This window comes from Schistocerca nitens, chromosome 7 (assembly GCF_023898315.1).
Source record: "Schistocerca nitens isolate TAMUIC-IGC-003100 chromosome 7, iqSchNite1.1, whole genome shotgun sequence".
NCBI classification, from domain to species: Eukaryota; Metazoa; Arthropoda; class Insecta; order Orthoptera; family Acrididae; genus Schistocerca; species Schistocerca nitens.
Genome location: NC_064620.1, coordinates 539,550,975 through 539,556,722, shown reverse-complemented (window position 1 = coordinate 539,556,722; position 5,748 = coordinate 539,550,975). Strand labels below are relative to the sequence as shown.

At 39.0% G+C, this 5,748-nt stretch overlaps 1 non-coding gene across 1 annotated transcript; it reads right to left on the bottom strand.

Annotated features, from left to right (window-relative positions):
• Positions 1–2,474: 2,474 nt before the first annotated feature.
• Positions 2,475–2,546, bottom strand: Trnaa-cgc (transfer RNA alanine (anticodon CGC)). The gene has a single exon. It is a non-coding gene; the product is annotated as a tRNA-Ala (tRNA).
• Positions 2,547–5,748: the final 3,202 nt, after the last annotated feature.

The window sequence follows — 5,748 nt, the reverse complement described above, 5'->3', positions numbered from 1 at the left end:
TGCAAAACTCAAGGACGAGCATAACTTTCGTGTGATGTGTCACTACCAATTAACACAGTTCGATAAAACATGGACCATACACAGAAAGAACTGCTACAGTATAGTACAGAAGGTAGCTGAAAGAAATACGCAATGAAACGAACAGAATGACACTCTTATTCAAAGACAATAATTACAATTATGTCACCGTGATTTACGATAGCCCCCTTGACGTTTTAAGGCACGGCATGGTTCTCAATAGGGTGTGCGATCACCATGGACAGCAATACACACTTTGCAACCTGCTTCCATGTTGGCCACAAGGTTGATAAGGAATTCTTGTGGTAGGGCGTTCCATTCATCCATCACCAGGGTTGAGTGATGGATAGTCGATGGTTTATGTGGACGTTCTGCAATACGTCTCCCCGACGCATCCCACCCGTGCTCGATGGGACTTAAGTCGAAGGAACGGGAAGGCCAGTCCATTCGCCGAATATACTCACAGACCAAGAGCTCCTCCACCTGCTCTGTTCACTGCGATCTCGAATTGTCATCCATAAAAATACAGTTAGGGCCGAGTGCAGCCCTCAAAAGATGCTCATGGGAAAGGTATACAGTGTCGCAACAACGTTGCCTCTGGGCCATGTTGATATGAACCCCACCACCGCAGTGCACCATAGGTGCTCGCTGATTGACACAGTTCCTTCAACTTCCTCGTCTTCTGGACCAGCTTCATTTGGCGCTATAGTCTTGCTGACCTATAGATAACTATAATTAAAAGTTCAGTTTCACTAAATTCAACTATTCCTACATTACATTCAGTGATATGTTCGGTGCACTACTTCGATACCTGAATAGACTGAATTGGAATACCATTTTTTCATGTAAATGCCCACTCCCCTACTCCACAAAGAGCACCTTGAAAGATAGCCAGCTTATGTGTGCACCAGTATAGGAAGCCACTGAAATGTTATGTGGTTTTTGTGGTGCTTGATATACCAATAATACCACAAAAAATGTCATTCACATCCATATTCTGCAACCCATTGTTAAGTGTATGGCTAACTGTATCAGTTATTTTGACTTGTTCCCACTCAGTTCAAGTACAGAGCGAGTGAAGAACGATTGCTTCGCGATCTGCACAGGAGCGATACGTAATGGACTGCAGTACGTTCCTAAATCCATCACTTAACCCTAAAAGTGTACACTGGGATGCACACCCTGGGGTTTTTGTTTGTTGTTACGCATGCACACTGCACTCACACAGCCCGCTGCCACCAATGCAAACTCAGCACTCAGTGAGACCAAGTACAGGACGGACGTTCGAAGTCGTGAGACACCGTTGTTTATTGAAATTGACAGCAATAGATTTTGAAGATTTTGAAGTAGTACACACATTGTGTAACTGTTCTGTCGCTGAGTATGTAGTTCATTTATGTCAAAACAGCACATAGGAATGACATTTTGCTAATGGAAGATGCTATATGAACGAGAAGCAACGTTAGAACTCATCTGTGAAAGTGACTTTCGTGATGACAGTGATTCTGAAGCTGATGCTCCTTCAGCAATTATCGATAAAGGTGAAACTGGTAAGTCTGCCGAATCTTCAGACAACGATGAAGAAAATACGGGCGTCCACGGCACGAGCTATTATTGTTGGAACACAGCTGTCCCTAATAGAACAAGCATGCCGACTGCCGATGACATTATGGTCCATTTTCCAAGAATGTAGAAATAACGAATGAACGGATTTATGAATAATTCGTGTAATATGCGCACTTCATTAAATGAATAACATTTCGTCTAATTAATCTGCAAATAAAGTCATTGAAACGTTTTTGCTTAGTCTCGAATCTTGGGTACAATCATACTAATATTGTGCTGATTGAAAAAGTAGACTACGCAATAGAGGTGAAATAAAATTACAAGTTTGCAGGTCCTGTTTTCTCAGTATTTACGTCAAATTGATTTTAACATGGAAAGTGAAACAAGATTTTAAAAAACAATGTTCAATGAGCAGTGTGAAACATCTGCGTAGTTACTGTACAGAGCAGATTACAGTCACTGAAACACGTCCAAAACGTATAAACAGTTGTTAGTCTTGCCTTTTACTCTTCAATACAAGTACTTATTTGGTCAGATCTATTCCTCTGCACCCATTGTTTCCAAGAAATCTGCGAGGCATGAAAACAGAAAGAAGCGTGTCGTATTTGTGGGGAACCCAACAGCACAAGAAAAAAGCCCATGAAATTGTGAAAAGTTATTTCAATAACGAGGTAATTATTTAAATCATGAGGAGTACGAACTGTTTTAGATACGTTTGCAACAATTTCAGATGAAGTTAGTGGATGCCGAAATTCAAACGTAGATGTAGTGAAAAGGAAATTTCCGAGAATGTATCCTTTTCATAGGTAAATAAACATGTGGTCTGAAATTAAGTGTACATAAAGATAGCGTAACTGAGATATTAACGTTAAATTAAATGATAAAAAAATTGGAGGAGCTGGGATTTGAACCCAGGACTTTCTGCATGCGAAGCAGACACTCTACCACTGAGTTACACCCCCACACAACGTAATGTTGTATTCTCTCTGTTGAGTATGTGCACGCTGTTTGTTTTTCTTTTTATCTTCAGGATTTTTCGAATGAATTTTAATACTTCATTAATTGTTCTGGTCGTTAAAGATAGTATCTCAGCTTTCGTTAATCACAGTAAGCAGTTTTCCAATCGCAGTTCACATGACTTTTAATGTTCCCCACATCAAATCGAAGTTAAACTGCTAAATACTTCTGTGAAATTACTGTAAGCCTAATTACTCATCCGAAACCTAAGCGACGATTAATAGTGTGATTTCACTGATCACTAAGCGTAGAAACTAACTTTCGACAGTTATGGATGTCACTGTAAATAGTTTACTCGACACAGGAATGATAACATCGTTAAAGTATTTGGTTTATTTTGCGTCAGTTGCCTTTCAAGGCTTATACTCTCTTCCATCAAGTCGACGTGTTTGCCTTCTGTTACGTTGCATTAAATCAGATCCCGTATTAATCGCAGCGAGCAAAATGTATAATCTGCAAGATAAACATCTACTGTTAAGTGAAATACTAGGATTATGAACCAGCTGCAAGACTAAAGGCAAGCACTTTGTTTGACTAGAAGCGCTGAGACTCAGGCAAACATACATGATGAACGAGATGAAAGCAGGAACTGAGGACTAAAAAGTTTTGTGCTTCGCGGGATTAGCATACCTCGCATCTGCGCAATTTCGAAATAGTTCATAAGACAATATGAAATAAAGCGTTATTAAAGCACTTTGAAAACCAGTACTGATATACCAACAGTTCGCGGAAAGTAACATCATTATTTTTCCTGCCAAGGAGTTCTGACTATTAATGTCATTATTTACCACTCTGTTGGTGAAACATAGCACGCTTTTAAAACAAAGGGAAAAAAACATTTTTTTTAGCCTTAAAAAGTATGACACTGATAAAAACCCATCAAACATAAATATTGCAACTGTTTCCAAACAATGTCGTTACAACGTTCAAAAAAAATATTAATGTATGTAATAACACAAAAAACTGATACTTCCAGTATTTATATCATGTACGGTACGGAAACAATACCAACATGTTCCTTCATCATGTGTAACTTTGCAAACACAAAGTGATGTGAAAGTTTCACTTGCAGCCATATATTCTGCCTCCTCTGAAGAAAGAGCTGCAATTTACTTTTCCACATCGTTGCAGCTCCGTGAAAGTTGAGTAGAACACAATTTATTGATTCTCATGTACATTTGTTGCCACCATGATCAGCAGCACTATAAGTTTCAATACTACAGTCTTCATTTTTCTCAAATTTAATGCCAGCCGGTATCTACTCTGGTTCAGTTGTTAAAGATAATGGTTTTGTATCCCTCATACTGGTGCAATACATTTCTACAACTATCTTAACATACGCTGACTGATTTATTTGAACACAGTTGTCAAGCTTCTTGATACATAAACCCAGCAAGAAATCAACATTTTTTACAATGACCTGAAAACATTTACACAACTGTTCAATAAATTTAGTTGTTGTACCAGTGAAGCCCAGAGCCAATCCGTCATGAACATAAAAGAGTAGTACCACGTTGCCACTACTGAACAGATCTCCCATAAATTACATTCACTAATAAAGTTTACAAGTCATTCATTCGGCATCTTGAGATATCTGTTTTGTAAATAAAAACCACCTATTTCCAAAACAAATATTTCTGTGCTTGCTGCAGAGGATGGAGATGCAAACAAACTCAGCATTTTGAGGCTTGTTTTAAACCATACAGACTCTTCAGCAACTTACATACATATCTTGTATGATCATCATAGCCCTCTGGTTGATACGAAGAAACATGTAAATTTACTCTTTAAAACTAACATTGAGAAATGGTGTCTTTACATCAAATTGCCTTATCCATTAATCACGTGAAATTGCAACACTCAACAAGATTATCAGCACCTCAAAACTTGCTACAGGACTAAATGTGGCTACAAATCTATTCCAGATCACTTAGTGTATAATTTTGCCAGCAATTGAGCCTTACATTGAACCACAGCATTATTTACATTTAATTTTGTAGCAAAAACCCATCAATTTTCAATCACCTTATTTGCTTCAGTTTTGTGTGCAAATTCTCAAGTCTCTTCAAAAGTTGCATTTATTCCTCGACTACTTTCTTCTAGTCATCAGGATTTTCTGACTATACAGCTTCTTTAAAATTCCATGGTGTCTCACAAAGAGGCATCACTGTTGGTTAATTGGCAGAATGTCCCTCGTTTCATATTCACATAAATAGTGACTTTCTTTGTCCTCATTTCTTGCTTCCAAGCTGCTCTCATGCTTTCTGTCAGTATCATATAAATGGTTGCTGCTTATAACTACATCTTGGTTTATAAATCCTATTGAGTATCCTCTTCAAAATCAAAGTTTTTATGTTCAGTTTCTGCAACATCATTTTTTTATCTACAGGGTGTTACAAAAAGGTACAGCCAAACTTTCAGGAAACATTCCTCACACACAAATAAAGAAAAGATGTTATGTGTCCGGAAACGCTTAATTTCCTTGTTAGAGCTCATTTTAGTTTTGTCAGTATGCACTGTACTTCCTCGATTCACTGCCAGTTGGGAAGGTAATGTTGACTTCGGTGCTTGTGTTGACATGCGACTCATTGCCCCACAGTACTAGCATCAAGCACATCAGTACGTAGCATCAACAGGTTACTGTTCATCATGAACGTGGTTTTGCAGTCAGTGCAATGTTTACAAATGTGGAGTTGGCAGATGCCCATTTGATGTATGGATTAGCACAGGGCAATAGCCGTGGCGTGGTACTTTTGTATCGAGACAGATTTCCAGAATGAAGGTGTCCTGACAGGAAGATGTTCGAAGCAATTGATTGGCGTCTTAGGGAGCACAGAACATTCCAGCCTATGACTCGCGACTGGGGAAGACCTAGAATGACGAGGAAACCTGCAATGGACGAGGCAATTCTTTGTACAGTTGACGATAACCCTAATGTCAGCGTTAGAGAAGTTGCTGCTGTACAAGGTAACGTTGACCACGTCACTGTATGGAGAGTGCTATGGGAGAACCAGTTGTTTCCATACCATGTACAGCGTCGGCAGGCACTATCAGCAGCTGATTGGCCTCCACAGGTACACTTCTGCGAATGGTTCATCCAACAATGTGTCAATCCTCATTTCAGTGCAAATATTCTCTTTACGGATG